The sequence below is a fragment of the Macaca mulatta genome, chromosome 12 (genome assembly GCF_049350105.2).
Source record: "Macaca mulatta isolate MMU2019108-1 chromosome 12, T2T-MMU8v2.0, whole genome shotgun sequence".
Lineage (NCBI taxonomy): Eukaryota > Metazoa > Chordata > Mammalia > Primates > Cercopithecidae > Macaca > Macaca mulatta.
Window position 1 is genome coordinate 84,930,408 of NC_133417.1, and position 12,437 is coordinate 84,942,844.

The 12,437-nt window shown below is 38.8% G+C and overlaps 1 protein-coding gene across 1 annotated transcript in view; it reads right to left on the reverse strand.

Moving 5' to 3' along the window:
• CWC22 (CWC22 spliceosome associated protein homolog) overlaps positions 1-12,145 on the reverse strand; it is a 63,391-nt gene extending 51,246 nt beyond the window's left edge. The window contains exon 1 of the mRNA XM_028830903.2: positions 12,106-12,145. The gene's annotated coding sequence lies outside the window, so the exon portion shown is untranslated. The remainder of the gene's footprint in view (positions 1-12,105) is intronic.
• Between the last annotated feature and the right edge of the window lie 292 nt (positions 12,146-12,437).

The window sequence follows — 12,437 nt, forward strand, 5'->3', positions numbered from 1 at the left end:
CCATCTCTACTAAAAAAAATACAAAAAATTAGCCAGGCTTAGTGGCGGGTGCCTGTAGTCCCAGCTACTCAGGAAGCTGAGGCAGGAGAATGGCACGAACCAGGGAGGCGGAGCTTACATTAAGCCGAGATTGCGCCACTGCACTCCAGCCTGGGTGACAGAGCAAGACTCCATCCCAAAAAAAAAAAACAAAACAAAAAACAACAACAACAACCAAAAAAGATTACTCTGGGTCCTAAATCCTAATGCCCACAGACTAGCCTATCTAGGACCTTATTATGCCCACAACTGTGACATTATTGTTTGAACTTAGTTTCAGAGTAACTTTTCCTACTGGATGCTATACCTTGGATAAATAATTGAGAAAATCCAAAATAAGTTATGTAAAACACTTCATAAAATCAGACTTTGTGACAGTAGCAGAGAGGAGAGGCATGTACCTCTAACTTTAACCGTCTATTCTGATACCATGCAAGAGTTACTATCTTAATAAGCCTATGTTATGAAAAGTCAAATAAAAAACGTGCTTCAAAGGGGAGAGGTTCGAGATTAGAAAGTTTCATATCTAGAAAAATTACACTATTTTCCCCTAAGAACTTAAATAATAAGGGTGTTTTGATTCCCAGGGCCACACTGGGTAGTTTATGTGGCACTTCTGAACAAGTTTTTAAAAACCGTAACTGAACTTCCATTTCTGAAATGGCTAGGAAGTTCCTACTGAACCCAATCCTTTCACCGATAACAACCATAAACTCCTGACAAAACATACAACATCCACCTGAAGGCACTGGAGAATGAACAAAAGCAGGCTCAGTCTAGAGGAGAGTAGATGCCCTGAGAAAGGAGTAATATGAGTGAGTTATCCCATTTAATATAGCTTTAGTCTGAGGGCAAGCTGCAGTCTGTACCACACAAGGGTGGCTAAAACTGATGAAAAGCAGAGTCTGAGACAACCACAGCTGCTGGAAACTGAGGGGGGACTCCAGGAGGGAAGACAGTCAGTGGAGGGGAACCCCATATGCTGGGTATAAATTGTTCCCACATCTCTATCTCTGAACCAACACATGTACAATACAGATTCCTGCCAAGAACTGAACTAAGATTTGAACTGTTGCTAAAGAGACTAGAGTTTGCAATTTAAGTCCAACCAAGTTAACTCCCTAAAAAGTTACCACTCCTTAGAGGAATGTAAGGAAACCAGAATCTCTGTAACATAAAAATAACAATATTCAGGAGACAATTAAAAATAACATTTTAAAAATGTGGCCCAATCTTAAGGGGAAAGACAATCAAAACAGATCAATGCTGAGATGACCCAGATCCTGGAATTAGTATACAAGGTTTTTAAAGCATGGTTTTTAAAACATATGGAACGATGCAAAGAAAAATATGTCTGGGAAATTTCAGCCAAGAGAAACGATAAAATAGAACCAAACAAATTCTAAAACTGAAAAATATATGAAATAAAAAATTCACTGAATACGCTTAACAGAATGGTTAATAGTTAAAAGCCAAAGATAAGAGAAAAATCTTGAGAGCAGAAAAGAAAAAAACAACATATTATATACAAGGAAATAACAATTCAAATTACTGCTGACTTCTCATCAGAAACTAAATAGACCATGTTCTCACTTATATGAAGCTAAAAACTTACTGGATCTCATGAAGATAAAGCAGACTGGTGATTATCAGAGGCCGGAAAGGGGAGTGGGGTGTGGAGGATGAAGGAAATAAAAGGAGTATAAATGTTTTTATTACCACTGAACTGTACACTTAAACATGGTAAAGATGGTAAATTACATCTCTATATATTTTTATATTAAAAAATTTGAAAAAGAAACGAGAGAGACTTGAAAATAGTGAAACAATTTTTAAAAGTGTTAAAAGATAAAAAACAGTTAACCTAGAATTCCAGAAAAAGCACTCTTTAAAGGAAGACAAAATGAACACATTTACTGATTAAACAAAAACAACTAAGAGAAACTAAGAGAACTTATTACCAGCAAACCTGCACTACAAAAAATGCTAAAATAAGTTCTTCAAGCTAAAGGGAAATGATACTAGATAGAAACTGTTTTTCAGAAAGAAATGAAGAACACTGTAAATGATACCTTTCTCAGGAAATACAAAATACTGTTTTATTTTAATTTATCTAAAATACATAGGACTCATTACAGCAAAAATTATGTCTTAAGGGGTTATAATATATGTAGCCAGAGTATATGTATGTATAGTATACAGAATTAGTGACCAAAATGGATCTACACTATGCAATGTTTCTGTATCTTTTGTGAGGTGATACAATATCGACTCTAAGTAGCACATGAAAAGTTAAGGATATATATATACTGTTTCCTAGAGTAATGACTAAAAAAAAAATGTACAAAATATAGCTTAAAAGCCTACAAATTAAAATAGAATTTTAAAAATATTTAAAACAGAGGCTACCTCCTCCCTCACCTGAAGATGAGATCCCTGTAGGGATAACCCTTATCTCAGCTGGATTTTAGGACCATTTGCCTCAACAAGATGACTCTGTTTAAACCAAATTGCATGATTCTTTCCAAAGGTCCTGTTTTTAATGGCTATAAAGGTTTAGAGAGCCATAAAACTCAAAACTTTACTCGACTTACATCTGCTCAAAGATATTGGTATTTTTTTCCCTACCTCTACTAGCACAACCATTTAACATTTCTAACATATCCTTCACTACCTTTAAACCCAGTGTTATTTATACATACACTTGTTCCCCAACAAATAATACTTGCAGCACTTTTGTTATTTGCCCAGCATCTTTCTAGGCATTGGACAGGCAGCAATGAACTACTCCAACAAAATCTCCTGTTCACATGAAGTTTACATTCTAGGTATAAGAAACAAATCTATAACGATAAGCAAAACACTAAGCCACTCAAGCAAGGTGACAGGCTGGGTTTTTTGCCTACACATCAGTTTTAAATCACTACTTAACAGTGTAAAACTAGTTTGATATCACTATATTAAAAACAACCCAAATCAAGAAAAAATGCATGAGAGGAGAATTACTTGTACATATATTGGGGCCCACCGCTGACTTACTAAATCAGAAAATGGGCAAGTACAGGAGAAACCCACACATACTTGATTTATGAAAGTATTCCCAAGGTAATTCCAAAATCCAACTTTTCCCCAAGTCTCCTCAGTTTTTCAATTCTACATAAGAAATAGGTTCTCAATTTGTTCTCAAACCATAAGCCACTTAGGCAGAATAGAGAGACCCCACATCCTACCTACTTTATAGTGAAGAACTTAGTCGTAGATCAATTGAAAAGGGACACAGAAATTCCAAATGAATTAATTCTTAACAATTCACAGGTAAGAAGTGTTTTTTAAACCTGAGAAATTATGGCCACAATTTATAATTACTTATACAATCTTACTCAATCCTCATAATTACCCTGCTCTGGTGATTTTTTTTTAAGCCATGTTTTTCAATGAAACAAATGAAGCACAGCAAATTCAAGCAATTTGTCCAAGCAAATTACACCTAGTAAATGGCAGAAGCTAAAATTCAAAGCCAGGTTTATCTGATGCCAAAGCCATATATCGTGTCCCAATGAAAACGCCAACACTAATGAATTGAAGCCAAAATGGTAAATTATAAAATGTAAATAAGTACAGACTACTATCCAGAAAATTATCCTAGCCTTAATTGATCCATTCATTCAAAGTTCCAGATACCAAAGACTGTGATTTAATATAACGAAGCACTACTTCTTTTCAAACATTCATAGTAATTTTAAGCATTCCTTTATTTAATTTAGCATACCTAGAATTCACTGTGACTAGGTATACTATGAGCAAAAAATAAAAATAAAAAATCATTTGACCCTATTGCACAAGATTTAGCATTTTCCTTTGCTATTCTCCTGGGGTATTAAACCCAGTTCCTCTTCCCAACCTACTTATACATTTCAAAACAAGCAATTTCTGTGCATTTTATTTCAGGTTACCTTACATATTTAAATTTAATGAGTTTTCTTTCTGATCGATATCATCTTTCCCCTTTCAATCTTCATCAGCAAATAACTGATGGCAATAAAGTACAATCTGTTACATTTCCATGTCTCAAAATGTAAGTGTGAAAATGACAATATGGTAAAGTAGACTGCTATCATAGTTCTAACAAAAAATGAATACAGTATTGTCATTGTACAGATTTATACAGAATATGCCTGTTCGGAAATTCTGAGTTCAACATATGCATGCTAATACTTACACTAATTGGAAATTCCTGAAATGAGAGCAATTTATCTAGAGTTTACAGCACTCTCTGCTCTTCTAAGCATCACTATGTGAATTTTATGGTGAATTATTAAATTTCTGTCCCATTCTCACAAGAAAGCAACTCAACAAAACCACACCTGCTCTCCTGAAGAAAGAGGATATTTTCCAATAGGAGATACAGTACTCATGAAAGCACTATTAAAAAAATGACAGTTTTTCTCTCAGTTTCATCAAGCATTAGAAAGCAAAATATTTAATAGCATTTATAAGTACTTCAGACTGTTAACCAGAAAATGGTGAATTCTACAATTATCTGAAAAATTAAGAAAATGAGAAAATGTTCAACTAATGGCTGAAATGCACTGCTTTTCAGATGATTTCAGTAGCAAAACACTTCTACCATTGTCACTTTGGTGTCCTCAGTTCAAGTTAGAGGAACTTGCTGAAACATACTATCGTAAAATTGCTAAAGGAAGGGGGAATCAACAGTGAATTACCTTTAGTTGGCTCCTCCGGCTTCTAAATAGTAACAACAGGTTTGGTGAATTTCAAACATTTTAACAGAGTTCATATTTAAAACAAAAACAAATAATAAAAACACCTTAGTTGCCCAATGGGGAAAGTGGTAATATTACACAATACAAAATAAAAACTGTCTTAAAATTATTCTAAATGCCAAAATATAACGGGAGGGGAGACAATGGAATTCTCAGAAAATACCTCAACAAGAGCCAAGCCCCCAAGGAACAGATTTTCCTTCTCAGGGAACAAACAGGAATAACAGATTGGCTTTGCTCTTGAACAATATAAAACAAGATTGCTATATACTTTCCATATCTGTACTGAAGGAAAACTTATTTGTTTAGAAAAACCGTTTCTTGCTATTTTTTTCCCTTCTTAAAAATACTTAAATATTAGTGAAAAATTTGCCTCATGATATACCACATAAGGCCAAAAAGTTATAATTTGATGTCAGCATAGAATCACAATTTCAAGAAAATAAAAGAGTCAAAATACTCCTGTCTCTTTCTAGAAAAGTCACCAGGTTGGCAATCCCTTATCGGCAGTTCTAAACTCCGTAAAGCTCTGAAAATACAAAGATTATCCTTAAGCATGTGGCAACTCACTTGACAGCAAAACTTAGCATATACTGACTTGATACTTAATGTCACTTGATACAGTGCAGAAATAGTAATATGCTTGATTAGAGGATGCTGCTCCAGATCCCAAAAGGGGGATTACTTAATATGTAGTATAGGTACTGCAGTTCTCTAAAAACTACAAGATACTGAAGTCAAAACACTTCTGGCTCCAAGAATTACAAATAAAGAGTTGCAGAGCTGTACTCCGCTTTGCTTCCTGGTCATTGCATACACCAGGTGTGCTCTCGGACTCATAACCATTTGAATGACTAGACCGCCGGGTTCTAGTGCAGGGGCTGGAAGTTGTGCAGATAGTTCTGGACATTGTTTTCTGTAAGAAATAAGTAATATAAAAGCATTTGACTGGTCTGCAACTCTGTGTGGAGAGTAGACAGCCCAAATTTTGAGACACTTTAAAACAGTAAGACACAGATGAGTGAAAAAAAAAAAAAAAAGACATTTCAATGAACCCAATGATACCATTATTTATACTGAAATCTTCACATTATAAATTGGGAGGTAGTATTACCCCCCATTCATTTCCTATATCATGAAGCTAGTTCCATCTTAGGCTGTTTAAATAACCAAAGAGTTAAGTAATACAATCATTTGGAAATACTATTAATTGTTTTAATTTTTTTAATGCATAGGAAGATTCCCCAATGTGCTCCTTTTCAACAGAATGCAGGATCTATGAGAACAGGAATTTATCTATTTTTGTTAGTTTCAACATTCCAATCAGCTGTCTCTTGATTTACAGTACAGTACTGATTTCTATTTAAGTTGGTTTTAAAGAAAAATTCTACATGTTGAACTTTTTAATGATTCATTTAAAAATAAATTATGATATTTATGGGGCAAATTCCCTTCATCCTGTCCCCTCTCTATTTCTACTGTTTCATCCCTACACAGCTATTTTTTGATATGTTGATGTGTAAGTTCACACTTGATGCCGCTAATCTTTTTTTTTTTTTTTTTGAGACAGAGTCTGACTGTCACCCAGGCTGGAGTGCAGTGGCATGATCTCAGCTCACTGCAGCCTCCACCACCCAGGTTCAAGTGATTCTCATGCCTCAGCTTCCTGAATAGCTAGGATTACAGGCGTGCACCACCATGCCCAGCTAATTTTTTGTATTTTTAGTAGAGACGGGATTTCCCCATGTTGGCCAGATTGGTCTCGAACTCCTGACCTCAAGTGATCCGCCTACTTGGGCATCCCAAAGTGCTGGGACTACTGGAGTGAGCCACCATGTCCAGTCTGATGTCTCTAATTCTTAACCTCTCCTACCCACTGTAATTTGGCTTTCCCTTCCCACTACTTCACAACACTTACCAATGTTACACAATAACTTCTTGTTGCTAAATCCAGGGGCGGCTTCCTTCTTTTATGGAACAATGCTCTAGCATTTGGCACCTAATCCCCTTCTTGAAGTTCTCACTTGTCAACTTACAGGGACACCACCTTCATTTGTCCACTCCTTTATTATTTATTATGCCTGAGAGTTTAATCTTTGCTTGTGAATTTATGTTTTGTTCATTGTTCATTGCTACACTAGGGACAACCCAACACTAGAGGCTTTCGATACATATTTGTTAAATGAATGAATAGTCCTTATCTTTTCTTTCTCCATATTCTCTGTAGAAGATCATCTCCATCCCCACAGCTTCAATTAACATGTGAAAACAACTTTTTACTCCAGCCAATCTTCTCTGAAGTTCCAAATCGTTATGTCCAATTGGCTACAGGAAACCTCTATGTGGATGTGTCAAAGGCCATTTGAACTAAGGAAATCCACACTGGAACTCATTATTTCCTTCTCTCCATCTCAAATCAGCAATTCTTCTAAGATATGACTTACAAAGCTTCCCAGGGGGCAATTTCCTTTTCCTTACTCCCCGTAAGTCACCAAATCCTATTGATTCTATCAAATCTGCCCATGTTTTCCCCTCATTCTGTCACTGTATATAGGAGGCTGGGGGAAGGTTCCATTTAGGCTAGGGCCATAATTGATATTTACATTCAGTGGCTGAGAAAAGCTGGGTGCAGTGGCATGTGCCTAGAGTCCCAGCCTGGGCAACATAGTGAGATCCCATCTCAAAAAAATAGTAAAAGAAGAAGAAAAAAGAAAAGTGCTTACCGAGAAAATGAGGAATTATGAAGCCAAGAGAAATAAAGTACAGTCATGGTCTTTACTAAAGGCAGTGCCTACGTATGGTGGGGAGATATATACATTACACATCAGACAAGGCATTAAGGACTCTGTCCTCGGGTAAAGAAGAAATGTCTAAGTGCTACAACAATGTTATAAACTAAGTTTTACTGGCAAAGAGGGTTTGGGACATACAGAAAGAAGCAGGTCTTGAAGCTGAGTCTTGAAGAACAAGTAGGAATTATCCATATAGAAAGGGGAAAAAGGTCATTCAGGAAATAAGATAAGCATGTGTAAAGACTCAGAGACAGAGAATTTGGGGATTCCAGGGTGTATATGAAAAAATGAACATGAATAAGATGGAACATGAGAGACTCATTAAGCTAAACTATGAAAGCCTCTGTATGAGGACGCTGGATCCTCAAGGTTTTTGGTCACTGCTACGTATCCAGAACCTAGGACAGTGTCTGCTACTTAGTAAGTTCCAACTCTAAAATTAAATAAAAAAATGGGGAGTGTAGATTTCTGCAATTACTCCTATTTCTTCCCACACAGAACTCCCTACAATGCCATTTTGTCAACTTGCTCATCAAGGAATACAACAGCAGCCTTGTCTCACCTATTAACTCCTACTTCTTGGAAATACTAAGATTTCCAAGTCTTAGTGCATCAAGACAGCACTATCAGATGCCACTCCCTATTAGTCTTCACTCCATGTTAACCGGTGGAGTAAGCAGCTTGAAAACACTTCCTCGCTGGGTGAGATGAAAAAAAATACTAGTTCCTTTGCAGGAACTGCAAAAGGAAATCTATCCCTGAAGGTGCAGTTCTCTCAACTTACAAAATCAACCCTAATTACTGAATATGCCATATGCCTTCATCATACATTCAAACCACTCTCTCCTGCCCCAAATCTGTTCCTCAGCTTGCCTAATTAAGTACATGGGTGAATACATTCTGCCAATTTTCATGGCACAGCTTTGAAAGTCACCTGATTATTTAATTAGAGAGCCACTTAGTAAACCACATTCTGGTTTAAAGAAAACTTGGAGGTGTTGGCCTCCATAGAGAAACTGAGCCCCTAGACATGTAAGCACTGCATTCTACTACAAAGGCTCCTGTAGCCAGGTCTAAAATAAAGCTACACTGACAAATTATTTCAGGGATTCACAGGGTAACTTTTCAGGTGGAAGTGCTGCTCTGTCTAGCTCCAACCATTTATAAGTTAGGCTGAAAGACAGGTTAAACATGAGTCGCCACTGAGTTCATCCTTCCCACTAGCTAATCCATTCTACAGGAGTTTATATGTCCCAAGGCCAAGGCAGCATACCTGGTTTTTGGTATCTGTTCACTAGGAAAGACTTATTAACCAGACAATATATAGTAAAGGCTTGCTTTAATCCATGCTTAAAGTTTGCACTTTGTTATAGGCATTCAAACGTCTCTTCCAATGTCCACTTGGGAAATGTATATACTGAGAAAAAGCATAAGTCTGGGAGTTCGCCAAAACTAGTATGCTCTCTGGCTTTACAGTTCCACCACCCTCCCATGCTCAGATAAACAGAAAAGTGGGGAAATTCAACAAGGGAGCCTTCAAAGTTATAAGTCGGATCAGATGTATTACTAATAGCCACTTCTTTCTTGGACTAGCTCCAGGCACCATGAACAAACCATGACCAAGTTAGGGATATGATAGGTAGTACAAAATTCCATCTAAATACAGGTGGACAATAAACTGAAATTATTATTCAAGTTAAGGCATGGGCATTTGAAATACAAAATGTGTCACCGTGCTGTCTTCTGGGTGGTCTCAGGTACAAGCCACTGTAGGTCATTCAACAATGTTCAATCATGGGGAAGGAGAGTTAACTTCTTTTCTTTTTCTTCTTCTTTTTCTTGAGACAGAGGCTCACTTTATCACCCAAGCTGGAGTGCAGTGGAGTGATCTCGGCTCACCGCAACCTCCGCCTCCAGGTTCAAGTGATTCTCCTGCCTCAGCCACCCGAGTAGCTGGGGCTACAAATGCACAGCACCACACCCTGCTACATATTTTTGTATTTTTAGTAGAGACAGGGTTTCACCATGTTGGCCAGGCTGGTCTCGAACTGCTGATCTCAAGTGATCCGCCTGCCGTGGCCTCCCAAAGTGCTGGGAATGCAGGCATGAGCCATCGCGCCCCAACAGAAGAATTAACTTCTAAAAATTCAACAGCTGGGAAAGCTAATAGAGCTAAGAAAGCTCGCTTAGAAAAACCAGGTAGTCTAGGAAGTGTCAGAACTCCAAAAAGTGATTGGAGGTAATCTATCCAAAGCAGGGAAGGATGTGGTGGCATAATAATAAATACTGGCTGGCCATGGATCAAGTACTTTGGAGCAAGGAGGGAAACAAACCTGATTCTGAGGACAGGGGGAGGATGAACCATAGCATGCCCCTAAAAGATGGGCTAGAGCAGAAGTTTTCAAACTAACTGGCATGAGAATCACTCGAATGCTTTGGCGCAAAAAAAAAAAAAAAAAAAAAAAAAAAAAAAAAAAACTGTTGGGCCTGCATTTCTACGTTTCTGATTCAACAGAACTGGGTGAAGCCCAGTAATTTACATTGCTAATAAGCTTCAAAGAGATGTTGCTGATTCAGGAGACCACATTTTTGGAACCACTAGACCAGGGTATTAGATCAAAGTTCTTGGCCTTTAACTTATAACCAAGACGGTCTCAGAGCCCCAGTCAATTGAGTTGGGTAAGACTCCATAAAAGTGGCATGGACACTTAAAACTAGAAGGGCACTGGCCGAGCGCAGCGGCTCACCCTGTAATCCCAGCACTTTGGGAGGCTGAGGTGGGTGGATCACGAGGTCAGGAGATAGACACCATCCTGGCTAACATGGTGAAACCCCGTCTCTACTAAAAATAAAAAAAATTAGCAGGGCGTAGTGGCTGGCGCCTGTAGTCCCAGCTACTCGGGAGCCTGAGGCAGGAGAATGGTGTGAACTCGAAAGGCGGAGCTTGCAGCGAGCCAAGATCCGCCACTGCACTCCAGCCTGGGCGACAGAGTGAGACTCCGTCTCAAAAAAAAAAAAAAAAACCTGGAAGGACACTTAAAGGTGGAAAGGCAACACTCAGACCCAGAGGGCAAGAACTGAGGCACAGACAGAACTCATCAACTGTATCATAGTAGCAATTTACAATAATACAAAGCTAACACTGTATATCAGGCACTGTGCTCAGTGCCTCATCTGCATTATTTTCTTTATACTCAAAAAAAGACAACACAGTGAGGCAGGTATTGTATTATTACCTACATGTTTTCAGATGATGAAGCTGACTATATATAATAGAGACTTTAACTTGCTCCAAGTGACAGACCTAATAATAGCTAAATAAAACTGAAATCTTTGGTCTACTAGTCCATCACCCAGGACCAACAAAAGTAGCTTTCCTCAACCTACTGATAAGGCCTGTAACAAGGCTTCTCCTCTCCTGGTCAAAACCACACTTTTAATGTCAATTTTAAATCTGCCCTTGCATAGTAGGATAATCTGTGTTAACTCCTGAATTCACAAGCAATCCTACAAGAAGATAAGTCTAAATACGGATAAGAGGTAGGATAACTGATCTGCTGAGGACCCAATTTGTTTATCTGCTATTTCGAGTCTCTGCACATCCAAAAATGCAAAGGAAACTCTTACCTAATTCTTGCATCTAGAATAGCCTTTCTCCAAATCCTGCCTTCTCCAATTACCTCAAAAGAATTGTTAGGATTAAGTGGAAATAGGTATGGTAGTTTTTGCAGTTAAACTCAGTGAAATTAACGATTATATTTCCGTTCTATAATGCTGTGTTACAGGACCCAAAGCTCCTTAGAGAGGTGGAGTCTGGACACCCAAGTTTAGCAGTTATTACCTCATTGGAGATAGTTCAAGTTATGTAAGGATCAAGAATGACAGGTGAAGAGGACACAAGAGAAGCGAAGCGTCTTCAAAACTAAACTCCAGAAACTATCAGTATTTACAGGGCAAATAAATGAAAAAGAAACCGCTAATGAAACGTAAAACAAATAGCCAAAGGGATATAACGCCGGAAAGAGGCATAAGAGTGCAAGTACTTCAACTAACTTTTAATCAACTAGAGCTCATTAATCCCACTCCCCAGGCACTGGGAAAGGGGCTTTGGCAAGCCCAATGGACTCCAGAGGCTCTAAGTATAAAACACACTGCACACGAAACAACAGAGCACCAGCGTTGGTGCAGGACTTCAGACAGCTGCAGGAACCTCACAAGGAAGGTCAGCCGGTCCGCTCAGGCAGTCAGTCAGTTCACCGCAGCCCATTCGCTCCCCACCCGCTTGGACTCCTCGGACCCAGCCACTCTCACACCCCTCTCGCGGGCCCGAGCGTGGCGGGAAGACCCACGCACACTCCAATGCCGCTCACAGCCGTATCAGTGAGCCCGCACCCACTCCTCAGGGTCTTTCACTTCCCACCCAACCCGGCAACCCGCCACCCCCGCTCCGCTTCGGTGCCTACGGGGACTCCGCGGAGTTCGATAATTACCTAAAGCTGCACCGCGCCGCCATTACACCGGATGTACGTCACTTCCTCTTCCCGAGCACCGACAGTAGGAACAAGGCAGATACTGAAATACATAAAAACTTGACGCTCAATTGGCTTGACGCGTTATCCTTTTAATTTATTTCAGATACCATATCATAATGCCAGAGTCAAAGCAGTCGATCCAGGCACACTGTATTCTTATCAAAATGGCGACTAAAAAGAAGTTGGCATGAACTACAAAGTCCGAAATCCAGCACCTGTGCTGACGGAAATGACGAAAGCATAATTGTAGTTTAGCGGTGAAATGGCGCGGTGTACGATGGGAATTGTAG